Source organism: Chiloscyllium plagiosum, chromosome 3 (assembly GCF_004010195.1).
Source record: "Chiloscyllium plagiosum isolate BGI_BamShark_2017 chromosome 3, ASM401019v2, whole genome shotgun sequence".
Taxonomy (NCBI): Eukaryota; Metazoa; Chordata; class Chondrichthyes; order Orectolobiformes; family Hemiscylliidae; genus Chiloscyllium; species Chiloscyllium plagiosum.
The window spans coordinates 77,068,810-77,090,652 of NC_057712.1; the positions used below are offsets into that span (position 1 = coordinate 77,068,810).

General features: G+C 39.6%; 1 protein-coding gene across 2 annotated transcripts in view; it reads right to left on the bottom strand.

Moving 5' to 3' along the window:
* LOC122545831 (heparan sulfate glucosamine 3-O-sulfotransferase 5) overlaps positions 1-21,843 on the bottom strand; it is a 252,870-nt gene that overhangs the window by 209,918 nt on the left and 21,109 nt on the right. Inside the window, exon 2 of one of the 2 annotated variants that reach the window (XM_043684736.1) lies at positions 8,235-8,400. The exons of the other annotated variant lie outside the window; for it this stretch is intronic. The gene's annotated coding sequence lies outside the window, so the exon portion shown is untranslated. The remainder of the gene's footprint in view (positions 1-8,234; positions 8,401-21,843) is intronic. 2 annotated transcript variants of the gene reach the window in all.

The following is a 21,843-nucleotide window of genomic DNA, read 5'->3' on the forward strand; positions in this document are numbered from 1 at the left end:
GAGGTCAGGAAGAAGATTGCAGGTTAGGAAGGTGGTGCTGAGTTCGAGACAAGGTGGGGGGAGGGGAAATGAGGAAACTGGAGAAATCTGAGTTCATCCCTTGTGGTTGGAGGGTTCCTAGGCGGAAGATGAGACGCTCTTCCTCCAGCCATCATGTTGCTATGGTCTGGCGATTGAGGAGTCCAAGGACTTGCATGTCCTTGGTGGAGTGGGAGGGGGAGTTGAAGTGTTGAGCCACGGGGTGGTTGGGTTGGTTGGTCCGGGTGTCCCAGAGGTGTTCTCTGAAATGGTGTTCTCCTGCTCCTTGGATGCTGCCTGACCTGCTGCGCTTTTCCAGCAACACATTTTCAGCTCTGATTTCCAGCATCTGCAGTCCTCACTTTCTCCTTTCAGTTATTAGATACTCAACTTTGCACTTAACCTACCTTCCCCCTCAGGAGTCCACCAACCCTCTCTCACCTTTACCTCTCTGGTGCCAACTCCAGACCAAGAGCCTTTTCTTGGCTCTGGACCTGATCTCCCTTCACCTCTCCCCAGGCCCCAAACTCTTTTCTTTGCTCCAGACTGGACACCCTTTGTATGACTCCAAACCTGCCTCCTGCTTCCAGTGCTCTGGAAAAATCTGCTAATCCCTCACCAGACATGCTCCCTCCACTTTCCAACTGGTCCTAACCTGCCTCTACCACCTCAGCACCTGGAACTCCTTCTTTTACTCTGCATGAGATATGCCTCTGCCACCAACTGCCCACCTTGCAACTCTGCCTCCCCTCACCCTCAGGACCTGATCCTCTCTCCCCTCACTACTGGCTCCATCACAATTCCCCACCCTCCCAAACACCCAGTGTCCCTTAATGTCTCACAAGATTCAATATATTCCACTCAACAGCAATTAACTATAACACTGAATTAATTACCAGGACCCCTTGCAAACTTGCACCCTGATGCCCTATCTCCTTCCCATTTGGCATTTTTCCCCTCTGACACCGCACTCCCTACCAACCTGGCACCTTAGTTGACATTTTACTTCCTAACCCTTTGGCTTCTTATCCCCCAGAATCATAATCTCACACTATCTTACCCCCTACTTAATGTTTGACAGCAAGTGTCAAAGTACCTGTCTGGCAGTCTGGACCTTTACATTTCAGAGTACTACAGCTGACTGTTGTGAAAAGAGGATGTGGTTTGTCTTCTCCTGACAGTTCGACACTATTAAGGAACTGTCAGAGTGAAGGAATGGCCCTGCATTTCTGAAGGAGCCCTGATCAGAATCTCCTCTCAGAAATAAGGAGCTCTTTTCGTTTCTAAACGTAGATGAGGTGGAATGGCAATGTATATGAAATTACCACGCCTCGGAAAATTGAGCTCAATATTCGAAGAACTATTGATACATTGGTCCTGTCCAAAAAAGCAGCATCCAGCCAAATCTCACCTCACACCTCACCCATTGATTACAGATTTCAAGGCCATACTTTCATGTCAACATTTCTCACTAGACAAAAGATAAGTAGAACAATAAACACCAGAGATGCAATAAATATGCTGATGCACAAGACCTTTGTGCTTCATAGTGTTAATTGATGCCTCACCCATTCCTCATTATTGCAATGGTCAGAATAGTGAATATGAGAGTTGAGAGTGTGGTGCTGAAAATTTCCAGCACCTTCAGTCCTCACTTTCTCCTAGTAGATTCTCCAGCTCCTCAGATGCTGCCTGCCCTGTTGTGCTTACCCAGCAGCACATCTTCAACTCTGATCTCCAGTCCTCATGTTTTCCTGACTATTATTAGTATTTGTATTATAATTAATATTAGAATTAGAATCCTACAGTGTGGAAACAGACCCTTCGGCCCAACAAGTCCACATAGGCCCTCCCACATCTTTGGACTGTGGGAGGAAACCGACGCAGACACAGGGAGAGCGCGCAAACTTCACACAGACAGTCATCCGAAGCTGGAATCGAACCAGGGTCCCTGGTGCTGTGAGACAGCAGTGCTAACCACTGAGCCGCTGTGCTGCCCATTATGAGAGTATGACAACCCATTCATTATTTCTATGGTTTAATGGAATCACTTCACAGAGTACATTATGATATTTTGAAAGCAATAAAATTAAAATCTTTTAGTTAAAAATATTTCTATAGAGATTGCAAAGTCATCAGAGTTCATAAGAGCAATCAATGTTTTTTGATGACATTTGACTTTATGTAATAGGGGACAGACAAAACAAAAACAAAAAGGATTTTGATAAATTGAGCAGGCAAGTTTATAAATGGAAAATACCACTTAAAAGTAAGATAATGAGTATTGGGGAAATAAATTAAAAGCTGGGATAGAAACAAGATGATCTCAATTTACAGTGGATAAAGCAGGAGATGGATCTAGGATGTTGGTTGATCATTCACTGAAATGTAATGTAGCGCACAGCAGGAATAAGACAGCTAACTGGATATGAGAATGCATAAATCACACATGGTCGAAAGAAGTCTATACAAAGTACCAATAAATCCATATCTGCATGGTGTGCGGTTCTGGCCAGAACAATATTCAGGCATTATCAGATGTTAGGAAAGGGAAATCAAATTAAATTAAGGCCCCTGGGATTATGAGAGGGTTTTAAAAAAAAACCAGGCAATTATTACAGCTGAGTAGTGCAGAGTTAGTGGAGAGCTGATGCAGATACTCAGAGCTGTAGTGTTGGTGGTATGTCTTTTGATGAAACATGGGAGCCCTCTCTGCCACCTCAGATCAGCATTAAATATTCCATACAACTATTCAGAGGAAGAACAGATGAATCTTCCTTCGTGTCCTGGCCAATATTTGTAATGTAACCACCATCACTACCTGGTCATTATCTCACTATTGCTAATGGGGTCTGTAAATTGGTTGTTGTATCTTCTAAATTACAACAGTGACTGTAATGTGTTTTAAGATCGCTGATTTTTTCAAGGGAACAGACACAATAATACCAATATGTGTATTTGAAATTGGTACAAAGTTCTCAAGTAAGTGCAGTGGGCTCAAGCTTAGAAAAGTGAACTTAACCATACAGGTCAGACCAGGAGTCAATAATATGTTGAATCAAGTGATTTCGGCAGACAGCGCTAAAAAAAAACAAACTCGGAATGTTTGCTGAGCAATCAAAAGACATTCCTTTTTTTGCCACTGTGTGAGGCTGCAGTCATTTTTGGTTCTACTTTTTTTAATGGTAACTCGTTGCCAAACTAAAAATCGTCAAACCAAAACATTAAATATTTTGCTTGCCTCATCAGCAATGCCCAGCCTTTTACCTCAGACTTACCTAATCCCTCAAAACGTTGTTACAGATTAAGAAACATCAAGAATTAACAATCCAAAAAGAGGCATAGGATTGGATTTTGGGTATTGGATTTTAAAGCAGCTAAAAATACACAATTACTGGTGCGGAGTATCAGAAAATGTCCTGCTAGGAAACTTGATTGCAGTTATCATGACACTAGAAGAAAAAAAGTGGAAAGGAAGCCCTCAGGCCATTTTTTCCATCATGAGCTATTCTGGATGTCAATCATCCACAGCATGCTGGAGTACATGGGACCTGTCTAAATCAGCAGCTGCATTTTCAGATATAATATGGAATTTCTACTCAAGTCTGATCTCTCAGTGTATCATTACAGAGTAAGTCAGATTTCCAACAGGGTCTGGTTGATGTCTTCAACAACAATCTGATGGATCTTTTAGGTGCAAGTATTTGTCTGACACAATGCACGTATTAATGTTAATGGATGGGCTGTAGGCTGTTTGAAAGTAACAGCCAAAGTCAAAATTCACAATGTGCATCTCAGTGATGGACCTGGAAGTGGCGCTGTCACAACACAGGCAAATGTGGAATAATAATTTGAGCACACGTCCTGCCCAATGCTGTTATGGGGTGGGCCACAAAGTGTTATTCTTAGTGTCACCTGATGGGGGACAGGAATTGTATTGCCTGCCTTTTACGCGGTCCAGCAATGATCAAAACAAATGACACAGCAGCAACCCTGAGAGAGAACTTGCGTATTGGACCCTCAAAACCTCAGGAATGACAATTGCTGAGTAGAGGAACCAGGACATAGACCATTGCTGATTCAAGAATAAGTCCAGCTGCCCAAGGATACTGGAAAAAGCAAATGTGAGGCAACAAAGAACACTTTTCACACAGCAGAGGCAGGAAGTGTGTTGAATTGATGCATTCAGGAGGACATTTAATCATAAGTCAAACTGAAACAATGTACAGCATTATGGAAAAAAATGCACAAAACTAGTACAAAGTCAAAATGCTCAGACAGCCAGTATAAAGATGATGAGTCAAACGGCTTCCTTCTGCCCTTAACAATTCTCTGATTGTGAGATGGCTAAGAGTATCCAAGATCACAAAAGGAAGCCATTGGATGGTTCTATGATCTAGTAACCCCTTCATGCAAATTCTTCTCAAGGTTGCATGGGAAAGGCAGGAAGTTCTTTTTCCAAGGAATGGCAAGGAGAGATGCTCCATATAGACCAAGCAAATGTAGGTGGAGATAACAGGTGTAGGCGTAGGTCAGCAGTTCTAGAGTTAACCCAACACAGTGTTGTAAGTGACTCAGTGACCTTTTTGCAGCAAGTGTGAGTCAAATATATGGATCTCATTGAGACTAAAAACTAGTCATGTAAGCTGGATCACCATGTGGGGAGGAAGTGATCAGCTGGGCACTGGCAATGGAGGGCTGCCTAATGATGCACCCGACCAACAATGTATTGGTCATCTTTGCTTACTCCCTCCATGTTCCTCGAGTGTAATTGTATGGAGGCCACCCGGAAGCCTTCATTATGGGCAGGAGGGATACCCAGCAGTATAAGTCTTGTGCTGCTGTTTGTGCACAAACTCGTAAATGTTCCCTCCTTCTACCCACAGCAGATACAGGCGCGCACCATCAAGGAAAGGGCCAAGTTCAGTGAGGAATGTCGGTCATAACAAACAATGATGCCTACACAGGAGAAAGCCCTCAAACTGAAAGTAGTGCAGAGTGACCAACTTGTTGCTGGTAGTTTGACTTGATTTGATTTATTATTGTCGCATGTATATATGTACAGTGAAAAGCTTTGTTTTGCATGCAGTACAGGCAGATCATACCAAATAAAGTGCATGAGACTAATAGAGCAGAGCTAAGATACAATGTTACGGCTGCAGAGAAAATGCACAGAAAGTGAGATCAACATTAGTTTAAAATTTGAGAGGTCCATTCAGAAATTATAAAACAGTGGCGAAGATGATGTCTTGAATCTATTTGTACAAACTTTTACATCTTCTGCCTGACAGAACAGGGTATAAGAGAGTATAACCAGTATGAGAGAGATCTTTGATTATATTGGTTGTTTTCCTGAGGCAGCACCAAGTACAGATGGAGTCAGGATTGAGGAGGGGTTTTGAGCTCACGTGTCCACCACTGGACAAAAATGATATTCCCAATAGGCTTGACTCGGCTGGGGAGGAATGTGAAACCCTAACCTCTAAAAGCTTGTATTCTCTGGTGTACATTTTACACTCCAGAAGGACAGTGTACCACTGAAAATGAGAGCTACAATTCAGTTCTGAGATGCAGGAATCCTCAGAAGGGAGCAGCCTCACACCATTTTTCCCCACCCTCCATCAGCACAAAATCACTCACATTGGAGAGCAAGCGATTACAATTAAACTTAGGGCCACAAGGTGATGTGCACAGAGACACCTGAATACTTAACCAAGGCTGTGGCAGCCAAGGTCACTGATTGGAACACAGAGAGGCCAGGCCAATGATGAACCTCAGGCTAATGGTGGGTGTATGGAGTCATTGAGCTGGATCTGGATCACCAGCAGGTGGTGAGAAACAGCTAATGGAGTTTCCAGTGGTTTTGTGCACCATGCATGGATGAGGAATGGAGTCCACCCAGGCTGCCATGTCATTGATGTGTGCTTTCACCATTGAAAACCTGATGGAACTTCATTGAGAGACAGACCTAGCAGATCAGTAAAAAGATGCCAGAGGTCTGCATAAATCTGCACACCATTGTCTTATCTACACTGCAGCGGCAAGGTGACAGAGAAATAATGTGCCTGCAATTGCCTCCTATCCTCTCTGGATGGTTTTCCAACTCCAAACTATAGGATGAACAAATGCACCTTGCAAAGTTGAAGGAGGAGCTGTCATTGCATCTAATACCTCTCTCAGAAGTATGGATCTCTCTGACAGTAACCTCAACGCTTCCAGTGGCTGCACTGAAAGAGGGGTATCTGATGCAAGTGGAGCCCAGGAGCGTGCTTTGGCTATGGAGGCATCAGACATTCAGAGGACAGCTCCTGAAATGAGCCCACCATTTTGGAAAGCCCATACTAGCAGCTTTCCTCCACTCCAGCTGCCAGAAGAAGGATGGCACCTAATGAGAGCACACTTTAATACATTAAGAAAAGCATCAGAATCGATGGTAGGTTAGATCCAATAAATGTATTCATTGTTTTGTAATGTGGATCATTTTTGGATTTATTGCAGCTTGTCAGCTTTCACCTATAGCCTTGTGCTATTAGTATGCTGCTGGCTTGAATGGCCAAGCTGAATGTGGTCATCTCCTTGACTGTGTCAGGGTGGATGGTGATCCTGGGCATTAGTTAATGAAGCATGTATACAACCTGACGATGATAACACTGATAAAGAAGTTTCTTCCTGCAATACTATACTGGATCAGTCCAGGCAACGGAGCCTCATTTAAAAAAAAAATCAATGACCTACTTGATTGTAGCTCTCCTCAACCTTGGGAGACATTCTGTGCTTTCGCGAGTCATCCTTATCAGCATCCTCAACCATATTGACCACAAGAAACGATAGAGAGTTGTGAACCCAGCCCACTCCATCACACAAACTAGCCTTCCATCCATTGACTCCATCCAAACTTCTCAATGCCTCAGGAAAGCAACCAACATAATCAAAGGCCCCTCCCACCCTCGTTATAGTCTCTTCCACCCTCTTCTATCAGGCAGATATAAAAGTTTGAATACACATACAAACAGATTCAAAAACAGCTTCTTCCCCACTGTTATCAGACTTTTGAACGGACCTCAGAAATGTTAATTTTGATCTCTCTCTTGACACCTTTTATGCAGCTGTAACACTATATTCTGCACCCTGTTCTGCTACACTGATGTACTTTGTATGGCACAATCTGCCTGCGTAGCACACAAGCCAACACTTTTCACTGTATTTTGGTAAATGTGACAACAATAAATCAAATTCACATCTTGAGTCAGTAACCTTTATCCCAATATTCACCTCTGAAGGCATGCAAGGTCTGGAATTCGCACTGTCCATGTATGCACTGCTCTGGGAACCGGATGTGCTTTTGGTGATCACAGACTAATTAAATGTTGGTTTAATGTCTTGTTGTTTAAGAAGGCTCCAGATTGGCCTGAGGGAGCATTGCTGGTCACATGGGTACAATTGATTATACCTTGCCTACTTGAGGGAATCTTGTAGGGCCCTGAAGCTGATGGATCTCTCCAGCTGATTGTCAGGATTGGTCCAGAAAGCACATTGTCACTGGCTCTCTTAAACAAGACATTGATGATGTTCCTGATGCAGTGATGATATCCTGCCCCCACACATGTCCCTGTTGGATCACTGGAAAGAGGCAGAGACATAAAAATTTAAAAACGCTGAGCTAAATGGCAATCAGTGGAATTGAAATGAGACTTAAGTAACTGCATAACCAAATTATTTCCTTTTTACCCCATTGTCATGGTAACGTTATCTTGGCCATTTCCTGCTTATAGAAGAAATGCCAATCTGATGCTCACTGCCACACAGCCAGGGTTTGCTCCAGGGAATCTGCTCCTGCTTCTATGGCCTTCATGTCTCACCACTCCCAAGTGAGGACCCACCAACGTCTGTCCAAAGCCGACTGTTTAACTCAACCTTTTAGGCTCAAACTACTAAAATAGTTTCATTTGCTGATTCAAGAGGGTGTTAGAAACACAATAGCAGAAAAAATAGAAACTTACATGTCAGTGGATTGGAATCATTAAAGAGGAGTGAAGCAATAGGCTGACAAAATTGTGATACTTTAGACAGTATTAAAAGAAATTTTTAACCTTAGCTATAACTGAAGAAACAGGAGGCTGAAAGGTGACAATCAAGAGAATGGAAACCCAGTGTGCAGGACCCATTGTGTATATTGGCATGCGAAGGATAAGCCCAGCATCCAAATGCCTATTTACCTGCTGTTGAAATGAATGTAAAGTTACTTCTTTGAGTGTAGGTATGTCTTTTACTGGATCATCACTCAAGATCGATTCACTTAAGCATAACACAGAAATGAAGTCAAATGAAGACTGAACCATCCATCTCAGCATTGATGTTTCATACCTCAGCATTGAAGCATACCTGCAAAGAGATGGAGTCAAGTTTAAGACCAAAGCTATACAATGCCCTTTAAACAATCTCACAACTTTGGTCTCTATTAAACTGGAATATAAAAACAATAGTTTCTCAGGTCACTGCCAGAATATCAATAGGAAGGCCTGGAGAATCAATCGATAGCATTTATGATACAGTCATGATCATAAAATCTGGCGTACATACTTGCATGGAGGCACTGAAATCATGATAAACTATGATTGGGGTAAGGGTGCATTCAACATTCCTGTTACTCACGCATTTAACAGATTCAGTAGTACTATGTACAAATTTAGTGGTGCCATTTTGTCCACAAGACTGGTGTCATCGAGAACTGCTTTAATAATTTCCTAGGAAGGTTTATTCACCTCTATCTGTAGACACATTAATGAATGTAACAGCGATTGGGCACAGTCAGATTTTGTGGAATCTGAACAACAAATTGAGTGGCTTAGTAAATGGGGAAAAGTTTTTCAAGAAACTCATGAGTGTCAATATGTGGGAAATGAAGGAATCGTGATGATTAAGAAAAAGAACTGTTTAAGAGTGGATAGAAATAGTGTATTAGGGTATGGGGAAAAATCAGGAGATTGGCAAGAGAATACGACATTCAGTTGATGAGCCGGTGCAAGCACAAAGCTGATTGGCCTCCTTCTGCACCGTTACAATTCTGTGAGGCTTTGAACATGCTGTCTGTGATTTCCTGTCTGCATGGCTGGAAGGTAAGACTCCCTCCTTCAAAATCAGTCGGTTTTTCATCAGATCTTTTGTTAATTACACAGAAAGATAGTTGTGGGATCCAACAGGCCTCAGCTAATATTTATGCTCCAAATGAATTCCCTCCCACCCTACTCAATTTAACTTATTCTAAATATTTTTGACTCATTTCTCCCTTGTATTTATTTAAGATCCTGTTAAACTGTGTGATTTGTCTACTTCATCTGATAGCAATTTCTATATTCTAATCATTTTCTGGATAAAGAAACATACCTTAAATTTATTTAAGTTAGATTTATTCTTGGCTATCTTCTAGTTATAGCTCCTCATTTTTGACTTCCATGCAAGTTGGAACATCAATTTGGTTTGATTTGATAGAATTTTTAGAGAATGTGTGAATCTATGGCTGAATTTAATTGCTAGCAGCGGTGGTTTTCAAGACCGACTGGAAAACTGGGGACGACCTTACCTATTTGTGGGAACTTTCATGTAACACTACAGCTACCAAGTACTGTAATTAGCTATCTGGTGTTCAGGCTCCTGAACCTTTAAAAGTCAGAGATCCTGCCTCCAAGACCTACTAGCCTATGGTGGTGATGGAAGTGGAGATGGTGGTGGTGGAAGTGGAGATGTTGTTGTTGGTGTTGGTGGTGGTTCTGGTGGAGGTTTGGGAGAGAATACTGTGTGTTTGGGAGGGAGTAGTGAAGGTGGAGTGTATGAGAGCAGCAACTCCCAGCAATGCCATTGCGAGCTGCTTGAACCACTGGACTCAGGTCGTGAGGGCCAGGATAGCAGTTTGATAGAATGACCATTGGTGAGGGTAAGGGCTGTTTCAGCGAGGGGAGACTTTGCCTTGGAATATTGGTGGATACGCTGTGGGTCCACTGACAGGGAGGTGTCACTTTTTAACAAATCACTCCTACAGCTAGCAGAATGGCAGTGGCAGGAGAAAGGGGTGCTTAAATGGACCTTATATCGCTGGATGGGAAGGCCATCCCCAAACCTTCCTTACCCTGAGGGAATTGAGTGAACTGAGAAGGTAACGGTCACTCCATGTCCCAGTTAATCAAGTCCCCACCTCACAAATGTTATTTGCGTCAGATTAAATTCTGTTCTGTAGGTGCATATTCTGTACGATATTACTCAGAGCCAGAATTACATACTGGACTAATTTTTGCTGCCAAAAGACGTGAGAGTGAAATATGCTGTGTTTCTTCCTTCTGAAGTTTTATCTTTACTTTGCCAGGAGAGAACATGGTTTCTAGGTGGGATGAAAAGTGTCTTCTTTGTGATATATTAGGTCTTGCAGTTGCGTGTTTATGTTAAATGGACCAAAAACCATTATGGGACAAACATGTTAAATGGACCAAACCATCCATTATGGGACAATCATTGCTCTATGTTTGAGTCTAACTAAACAAGAAATGTAGGAAACATGCAAGTCAGTCATGGGTTAATATTTTGGGCCTTGCCTCTCTCAGATGAAAATAAACATGAAAGGTGAGCCAAACATTTTTCGAGCACAGAGAGGAAGTACTCACTTGAACAATCCATAAACTGAAAACCAGGAGGGGGTTATATATTGGTATGTAATAAAATAAACCAGCACATCAGGGGGCATGCTTAGCTGTGAAGTCAACTGCAAATGACTTCAGGAGAACAAAGACGTTAGATGATAGACTAGGAATTGCTTGACTGCTTGAAGTGAATGAGCTGAAAAATGTGTTGCTGGAAAAGCGCAGCAGGTCAGGCAGCATCCAAGGAGCAGGAGAATCAATGTTTCGGGCATAAGCCCTTTTTCAGCCCTTCCTCAATTCCTGAAGAAGGGCTTATGCCCAAAATGTCGATTCTCCTGCTCCCTGGGTGCTGCCTGACCTGCTGCGCTTTTCCAGCAACATATTTTTCAGCTCTGATCTCCAACATCTGCAGTCCTCACTTTCTACTGCTTGAAGTGAATGTTTAATGTGAAACTTTAATGGCTACATTTAGTGAGGAAGAATAAGGAGAGAATGTGAACATTAAAAAATAGTTTGCTAAAACTTTTCTTTAAAAACCACATGTGGGATCCTTGATTTTATAAATCGAGAGCTGGAACAAAGAAAAGCAAGAGAAATTGTCAAACCTAATTATTTGTTGTATTACAGATAGAATATTGGGATGAATGAGGCAGTCATCATTGAATATTGTTCACCAGCACTGTTGTAATTGTTTTCTCCACACTGTTCCCATCCATTTCAATAGGGAGTTACTTAATCTTCAGGATTAACCTGAAGTCTCCAAAAGGAATTAAGGTCTGATCTCCCAAACACTGCTACAAAGCAACCCAAGAGAAAAATGTCAGAGCATTAAAAAATAAAATGTTTTTATTTATTAGTTATAAAAATATTGAACTAGGGACAAATAGTCTTTGCTTGCAGTCAAGATTTTTGCAAACTTATAAGGAGGAGATTGTTACCTGCCTATTTGGCATGGGAAGGTGATATGCCATGGGCATCTTGGTTGACAGAAATGTAGAAACGAGAGTGTAGTGCTGGAAAAGCACAGCAGGTCAGGCAGCATCCGAGGAGCAGGCGAATCAATAATTTAAAGAATTACATCCTGTGCAATTATTTTTAAGCTGCTGTGAAGCTGCATGAGCACAGTCTTAAAGGGAATATTTACCACTTGAATTAGAAGTGGTTGAATTGAAGTGCTGGTGAGGGGTCATTACCAAGCCTGCATTCTGACTGGTAGGGAGGCTGGAAGTACAAAATGCCACAGCTGTGTTAAAGACTGCAAAAGCTATTGCATAAAATACAGCAGGTTTTGAGTGTCACACTACATGAACTCGCAGAAGTACAATTTCCAAAATGCTTTCTCTCACTCCTTCTCTATAAACTTGGTGAGAAAGCGCGAGGAAAACATTATTTCTCTAGGGTTTCAGGAAGACGATGGGCAGGTAAAAACCACATGGAAATTCATCCCCTTAAAATCTCCTGAAGGGACTTTGCATTTGCAAACAACACCATATTGAAGTGTATAACTTGAGGTACACTACACATGTTGTCCCAAAAACAAATTGAAAATCAAAATGAGCTTAGAATGGAGTAAAGATACAAGGTAAAAAAAGTTCAGAGAATCACTGACAATAAATATCATGGCAGGAGGTCAGCTGTATGCTGAAGGACATTCAAAACCATCATGTTAAATGGAGTCAATTGTGAGAAGTACAATATTTTATCAAAAACTTTGAAAGTCTGATTTTTGAATTAAATATTACAACCTTGCATGTTATCCATTCACTCCCACCATTCTTTCATCATGACAAGGCTGTTCACATTATAATTGGTGGGAGCGGAATTTGAGGACTGACTGGAATAGGAGACAGCTGAAGGATTTAAAATGTGAAAATTGGAAATCTGACACCAATCTGATGCCAAATCGGTTTCAACTCTGTCAGGATATCTGCATTTCCCAGTTGCTAGATTCTCCACCATTGCCACTTCAACCTGCCACCATGTCAAGTGTTCAAATCACAGCATAAACAAATCCGATGACTTGGTAAGTACAAAGAAAATTATTTTCATCTCTATGGTTCAATAGACTAATGTCCAGTTGAATGAACAAGGCTGATGATGGCAGATCCAAACTTGTAGGCAAATCAAATAAAAGAAACAAGACACAAAATCAATTCTGACACAAAAGAGTCAGCATCTAGAGAATAAACAAACAAGAAGGTTACAAAAAAGGCATTCCACACCATCCCCGCTGCTAATGCACTCCACAAAATAAAAGTTATTAAATCCTTCCAAGCCTAGTTACAATTGGAGAGGATAATGTGAACATAACTTGTTGGACAGATAACTTACAAGATCAGATGGATAACTGGTTTAATACCTTTCTTATAACTATAGTTTCCTGACTGCTGGAATAGATTAAAGCTGCTCCGATGACAATGTCCCATCTTATTCAAAGACACAGAAATAGAATAAAATCTGAAAGTAATTTTTAACTCTAGCTGCCCATCAGAAACTGAGTAGGCAATGGTTTAAAAAAAGGCTGATTCAGCCTCCAGCATCCAACAACTCGTGGAGTTTTATCGAGATCAGGACTAGGGCCTTAAATATGTAAATCTATATTAATGAGATGACTGGAGACATCAAACATATGGTGGCTACATTTGCTGATAGGTAAGAAAGTATGTTGTCAAGAGGAGAAAACAACTCAAAGAAGTATCGGTAGGTTGGATGAGTGTAAAAAAATTTGCTGATAGACAATAATGTGGGAAAATATGAATCGGTCCACTTTGACAGGAAGCATATGAAAAAACCAAGTTATTTGTATAGAGAGTAATTGGTGATATAGAAGTATCTGGATGTCCTCATTCATGAATCGCACAAAGTTAATATACAGGTACAGCAAGTAATTAGGCATCCACATTAAATGTTGCCATTTTTTGCAAGGGAAATAGAACATAAAAGAAAGGATGCCTAACAGCAAATTATACGGCCTTTGTCAGACTACATCTGGATTACTGTGTACAGTTTGATGTCCTATTTGAAAAGATATAATCATATTCAAGGTAGTTTAAGCAAAGTTCACTTGACTCATTCCTCAGATGAAGGGCCGATCTTGTGAAGAAAGCTCGACAGGTTTGGTCTATACCCATTAGAGTTTAGAAGGATGAGAGATTATCTTATTGAATCATGTAATATCTACACTGACTTGGAGAGGGAAATGAGCAGACATGATTTAAGAATAACATTATGATGGGGTTGAGTTTACTTTCTCTCAGAAGATTATTTTTATGCAAAACTCTCTTCCACAGAAAACAGTGGAGGCTGGGTCATTGAATTAAATTCAGGCCGAGTGAGATAGATTTTAGACAGGCAAGGAGTCAAAACGTAGGGGGAGCCAACAGAAAAATGGATTTTAGATCACAAAAAAATCATGCATGATTTTATTGAATGACGGATCCGGCTCCAAGGCTCAAAGGCCTATGCTTGTTCCCAAGGCCTTTCTTCCTATATTGCCCACAATCAGAGAATGTCCCCCAGATACACCCATAAATTGGGGGTAGGGTTTAGGGAGGTGTGTGCACTGATAAAATGTCTCATTGCTCTTCCTTTGCCCCCACTTTGGGATTTTCATCTCACCGTCAATAGGAGAGAAAAAAAACATTTTCCTGCTCTGTCCGATTGTGACCATCTCTTTCAGCAATACTGTGGTTCAACCATCCTCTTATTAAAGGAGACTGAAATGTTTTGTTGAAATGATCCTCTTATTTTTACTACTATGTGAATCTAATAAGAAAAAAGATGAGAATATACATTTGGAAAAGAATATATAATAAGACATACAGGGCTTCAGATTGCATCATACTTCTGGAAATAGGCATCTGTGTACATCATTATTGCTCAGAGTAAAATGCTTCCATCCCCTGGGTCTCTAATGCAGCATCTTCTCAGACTCCTAATGCACCTGAGCTCCATTTGAACTATGAACACAGACTTAAAGGTGCTTGTAAATAATGCAAAAACAAATCGATACTAATTTGGATCACTCAAACATGTCGCTTCCAAAGAGATGTTCTTAAGCAGAACCTCATTGGAGGACTAATGCTTCTTCAAAGTTGTAAGAGAGCAACAATTAACAAAGACAAATCAATAATCAATTAGGTTTAATATTACTTTCACACAATCACTTCTCATTCCACAGGTTATGTTTTATCTTTATTTAAAATGGCATTTTACTCAGTCAGGATTGATTATTTTTTCTCCTTTCTGGCTACTTTCAAGGGAGGTTAACTTGACTTTCTCATGTTATACTGGAGAATATATTTTTTTTCTATATTATCAGAATGAAGGCTAACCTTCCCTTTCTTCTTGCCCACAATCCATTTTCTTTTTTCTAGTTATGTCAAAAACAAAATGCAAACTCACCAAAACAATTTACTTGCAGTAATGCTAACTGTATTGTATTTTGTAGTGTATTTTTAAATAACAATGATTTACAAGAAAATGTGATCATTTGTGATGGTCAATCTTGTATTACTAGCTCCTCTCCTAAGTTGTCCGACTACAAATTTTGGAATTAAATAACAAGCAAACATCTTGGATATCTAAACCTATGCTACATATTAGAGAACCTGCATAGAATTAATTTGTGTCTATTCTGTGCTAAATGATGGGATAATGATAAAAAAAACAAGGAAAAATTCCACTGATTAGGGATAAAGATCTCTGAAATGGGGTAAGAATACCAGACAGACAAAAATGTCTTCTGTTTCACATTACACCTTATATTAAACAAGGAAGGTACTGCAAGACACATTGACAGAATCACTCGTTAACGTAAACAATGATGTCTGTCAGGATTGCATGGTCATTCTGCACAATAAAAGGGACTGAGACTATATCTATTTAAAATCTATTTTACATCAGTATCCATTTATCTTTTCATATAAATCCAGAATTTATTTACATCTAATTTATTTCTTTGCTGGATATAAACTATCTAATTGTCCAATTGTTGAAAAGTAAAAAAAGATTTCAGCATGCTATTCAAATTATTAACAAGGAAAGTGTAGATCACAATATCGAAATTGGTAAAGGATCATTCATGCAGTCATATAGCAAAAATCAGACCCTTCAGTCCAACCAGTCCATGCTGACCATAATCCCAAACAAAACTAGTCCTACATGTCAGCACTTGGTCCATATCTCTTCTAACATACCTTATTCATGTACTTATCAAAGTGTCTTTTAAATGTTGTGACTGTACTAGCATCCATCACTTCCTTTGGAAGTCCATTCCGCACATGAATGTCATTCATTATGTTAACCTACCATTTCAATATCTGGCAGTTTAGCTGAGATATTAACCCTGCGTTATTTTCAGCAGAACCTTTCAAGCTCAGATCACCTTAGCAGTCACCTATGTATCCACTGGAATCCTACCAAACACCCCAGATGATGAAAATTGAAAGACAAATGAAGGCCCATTAAAAATCAAGTGGTTATACTTACAGTGAAAATTACAGGCAAATTAATAATCTCTGTTCATTTATTAAATTGCTACCAGAAGTTTATAGGTTCTAAAAACCCAGCTATTATTTTATGATATTCTGCTGTACATTAACTGCTTAACTTTCTGGATGTATGTTACTGATGGGAAGCTTTGCATATGGACAAAAGCATTGCTATCACATCGGAGCACAATCTGGGGGCCACAAGACAAGCTTCCCATTTTAAGCATGCAGTAATAAAATCAGCAAGTGATTTTCAATCACAGTTGAAAAGAAGGGTCACAGCATGTATCTTATTAATGTTTGATGAATTTATTGTCACATTTCTTTGAAAACACAAAAATGGAACAGATGGGGTAACATTTTAATCTCTAAAACCATTTTGGGAAAGTTTCCTTTTACTTCCCTGTGAATTGTTGCCAATAAAAAATGAAAATATTTGCTCTATTTTGTTATGATCCATATTTGTTAATTTACGTGGACACACAATTTTAACTGATTGAAAATAAGTGAAATCAACTTTACTAGTTTACAAAGGATGCATTGATTTCAGGCTTCTTTGACAATACATATATCTTTGGCTTTTATTTAATCAGAATTTTGGACTGAAATTTCCCAGGCTTTGAATGGTTTGGACAATGGCGAGTCAGTTCAGGAAATACGACGAGATGGGAAATAAGACTCTTGATATTGACAATGCAGTGGCATGTCCACCCCTTGATTAATTGCTGCTGACAATGTGCCTACACAAAAAGGCAAGTCAAAACAGAAGTACTGTGAGGCTGTAAATTATGAATGAAGCAACAATGCCAAAAAGGCAAAGCAAGGGAAAGATGCAGTGAGCATCTAAGTAAGCACAAAATGAGTGAGTGCAAAGGGAGCAATATAGGTGATCTGAGATAGACCCTACATTGATGCATGAGATGAATGACTGCCCCTGCTTATTGGCAGCAACATTGCAATGAAAACAGTTGATATGCGTTGAAGGCATGAATTGTATTTGGAGATATGATATGATGATATGATCAGGCTGGTATATATCTGAATCCAACCTTTGTGACTGAAGAATGCAGACAGTTTAGCCCATGACACATGTCCTGAGTTGTTGGGAAATTCTGGCCAAGATAGAAGCCTGGTGGAGTTGCCAGGTCCCTGCTCAGATCTTTGTGTTAGATATTGGCAACATTTTGCTTCTCCCTATTACCTGAGAAAATATCAAACTGTGTACAAATGTGACAAAATTAAATAACTATGAAATGTTAAGGCTTGCAAATTGGCCTTCCACCCCACACGAGAGATTCCATCCTCATCTACTTCCACACCAACTCATGTCTCCTACAAATGCATATTTTCTCCCACTTCCCATGCCATATCCATAGTCAATAACCAGTATCCACTATGGGCAGACCTCAAGAATCATGTAGAGTTGAAACAACATTTTTAACAATCTAATACATCTCTCACTCCTACCATGTGATAGTGAAAAAACTCCCATTCATGAAATGAAATTCAAAATTTACGTGAACAGTTAATCTCTTTTCAAAACAAGTTCATTTGGTTCAGGTCCAACATCAATGATAGCTGATCTTTTAATAGCTTCTTATACAGTCAACTATTAAGCCTTGAACTCCATTTAGATAATTCAATTCTTGAAACTCAGCCAACAATTCATAATTATATAAAAATAGCTCTTGGAAAATGTGTACAAAGGCAGTTATTGAAATCACACAAATTGATCTTTTTTTTATTTCTAACCTATGCCAGTTAACCTGTCAATCAATCTAGTCCACAGGATTTTTTTGTCAGAGAGAACCTGTCCTCTCTGACAGGTTCAGGCTATTTTCTCATATTTAAATGAATGGGCAATCATGAGTTTAAAAATACTTTTCTCACACTTCAAAAGTATTTATATCTACTACATAAATTTGTGACTCCTACACTGCAGGCTCTTGGAATAGCCAGAAAGATATCTACTTGAATTCAAGACTAAATTCAAATGGCCTTGCTGAGTTTGTGTTCCCCACTTGCATGCGTCACACACCACTGTCTATCCCCACTCATAACACGTTGGAAATGGGGATGGGACATTAGCATCCAGGTACTCCCCTTCATTTCTAAATGTCTTTGGAGTTTGCCCAAGTTGCAAAATTTGACCTTATGATCCTGTTTGATAAAGCTTGAGAAAAAATGTTGTGTTTCAAGTCTGAAGTAAAAATCATATTGACATCAATGGTACCAAGACAGGCAACAGTGGAAAGACATTCAGAACAAATTCTTATGACTAAGGTTGTAAGATTCACAACATTTTTGGGTAAACTTCTTGTTTTTTTTTTTATTCAGTCATGGGACATAGGTGTTGGCCAGCATTTACTGGCAGTCCCTACTAGTGAGCAGCCTTCTTGAACCACTGCATACCATGTGCTGTAGGTAGACAATGCTGTAAGGGAGGGAATTCTGGGAGGAAGTTTGACCCAGTGACAGTGAAGAAATGGTGTTACATATCCAAGTCATGATCATGAGTAGCGTGGAGGGGAACTTGCAGGTGGTGGCCTTCCCATGTACCTGCTGCCTTTGCTTTTCAAGATGGAATTGCTTGTGGGTTTTGAAGGTGCTATCTGAGGATATTGGGTAATTTCTGCAGTGCGTCTTGTGAATAAGTACACACTGCTGCTACTAAGCATGGAAGGTGGAGTAATTGAATGTTTGTAGATGTGATGCTAATAAAGCAGACTGCTTTCTCCAGGATGGTGAAAAGCTTCTGGACTGTCATTAGAGCTGCACCCATCCAGGAAAGTGAGGTGTGTTCTATCACATTCTTGACTTGTGCTTTGAGGATGTTGGAAAGGCTTTGGGAGTCAGGAGATGGGTTACTTGCTTTAGAATTCCTCGCCTCTGACCTGCTCTTGTTATCTCAATATTCAAATAGTGAGTCTAGTTCAGTTCTGGTCTATGGTATCCCTGAGGTTGTTGATAATGGGAATTCAATGATGGTGAGGGGTGGTGGTTAGACTGCCTCTTATTAAAGATCATCATTGCCTAGAATTTGTGTGGCGCAATTGTTACTTGTCACTTTTCAGCCCAAGCTTGGACATTGTCCAAACCTAGTTGCATTTGGACATGGACTGCTTCAGTATCTGAGGATATGTAAATTGTGGTGAATATTGTGCAACATCAGCAAACATCCCCATTTCTGCCCTTATAATAGTCATTGATGAAACAGCTGAAGATAGTTGGGCCAAGATCACTAATTTGAAGAACTCCTGAAGAGATGTCCTGGAGCTGAGAGGACTGACCTCCAGCAACCACAACTACTTTTTTGTGTGCCAAATATAATTCTGACCATCATAGAGATTTGCCCTAATTCCCATTGAATCCAGTTTTGCTAGGGCTCCTTGATGCCACACTTAGTCAGCTATGACTTTGATGTCAAGGGCTATCACTGCTATTTCATCTGCTATGAGGTTGTAGCTTTAAAGATCAATTAACCTCAGGCACAAGTCAAGTGAAACACAGGGTAAATTTCTGTGCCATTTTACATTGGTTTAAAAGCCTTTGCACTGACCCACCCATGAAACTAACTTCCTCCCAGTGTGAATTCACCACCACATTGAGTTCCATTAATTACATTCATTTGCAACTTCTATGTATTTTACATGTAACAGCAGAAATAGACAGCTTTTTAAAAGTTAATATTAACAAAAACTCAATTTATTAAAATATACTAAACAAGCAACTTGGCTTTGTCTCAAAGTTATTTTCAGTTATTTAGGTTCAGGTTGCACAGGTGGTTGATAGAATGACTTTATTAAAAGTGCTTAGTTTATGTATTAGTGTAAATATACAGTTATATGTTTAACTATAGTAATAAAGCAGCACCAGATTTCTAATTTACATACTTCAATGGCCATTTTTGTTTACTTTAAAAATCAGCAACTACACTCCATTCTGTTGCACACAAAGATGCAAAGAAGATGCCACATTTATGGTTATGCAAAAAGTTTGAATGAAAACTTGAACGATAACCTCACTTCAGAAAATTACACAATGGCTCTCTGCAGCCAGATTGCCAACTGCACTGAAAGTGGACGTACGACCTCATTCTCTTGCTTGTCCTATTATAATATGACTGAAGAATGTAATTTTAAAAATGGCAAATCAAAATCAGGACTAGTCACTTTTTAGCATATGTTTATTCAAGTACTGAAATACTTGCCTGAATGCCACACTAGTACTCATCATGCAAAACAATACCTCAGAAAGAGTGATTGTAACGACATCAATACTCAATGGTTGTTTTCATTATTGCATAGAACTGATAGCAACTTCTGACACCTGCATATATGCATTTGAAGACAAATTTGGAAGCTGCTGCCAATAATACTCTGCTCCTCTGCAGAGCCACCATTATATATTTAAAAGATTTAATTTTGACAGAAAATGTTGCTAAATATATTCATAAAGACATAAAGCACCAGGACACATGAACACTCCAAATAATTCCCTAAAGCTAAGTTCCAGCTTTCAGCTGAGCCATCTAATGAGGTGTCAAATGGAAGTGAACCACTCCTCTCGAGAGGAGAGGAAAATTAGTTCATAGGTCGACTTGAATTTCTTCAGAACAGCTCCTGATCTTCAAGGAACCATATTGTCAATATGGATTTTGCATGGATCTGATAGGGAACACTTCTAACCTAACTTGGAAAAAATAGTGCACAAAAATGTTTTAATGTTGAATTTATGGAATACAAAACATAATTGCCAGTACAGAATATTTACTATGTTTGCTTTCCTGTTGTGATACATATGTCTTTCACAGATTCCTTCCATCTGTATGTCTTCTGAGCAGGCCACACACATGAAGTTCTTTCTTTCTGTGTTTACTGCAGTTGCAGTTACTTTAGTTTGGTGGCTATTTGGGAAAGGAAAGGGATGGATGGGAAATAGGATAGGAGTGTGGGGGAGAGGAAGTTAAATAATTTGTACAGGGCTACCAGTACTGCAGAGTGCACAGATCATAATCAAGTGCTGTCTCTTGATTGTTTTGATCATAAATTTGAAATTTACATTCTTAGATGTTCCACACTGTAAGTAATCTAATCTAGATCTCAAGTTGTCTAGCTGCTAGCATTTTATTACTTTACCTCACACTTTCTAATTATATCACTGCTGCATTTTCCATAATTTCACAATGTTAATATGCATATATCTAAAAACTCCATAAATCACATTGCTGTCACTAATAGTACTTTTCTCAATCTGTTATAATTCCCATTGATTCACATAAAGCACAAAGTATCAATAAGTTCATGTGTCAGAACATTTATTTCTGTTTTTCTGCAGCTTTCTTTCAAATTGTTACGATTTTTGTTATTGCCTGCATTGTCTGTCACCCCTTCAAATATTACATTTTGAAATTATTTGACATCAGCATCAACTTGCACAGCAACCTAGAAGAAAAATTTATTATTGATTGAAACATATATACCATTACGTACAAAGATATTTTGTAGGCAAGATACAACCTGTACATTTATTTGAAAAATTCCAATCACGAAGTTGATCGATGTAATTAAAAGTGTTCACACTCACAATATGTATGCCACATTGAGTTAGTTTATGTCTGTTTATGGATTAGTGGTGCTGGACGAGCACAGCAGTTCAGGCAGCATCCAAGGAGCTTCGAAATCGACGTTTCGGGCAAAAGTCCT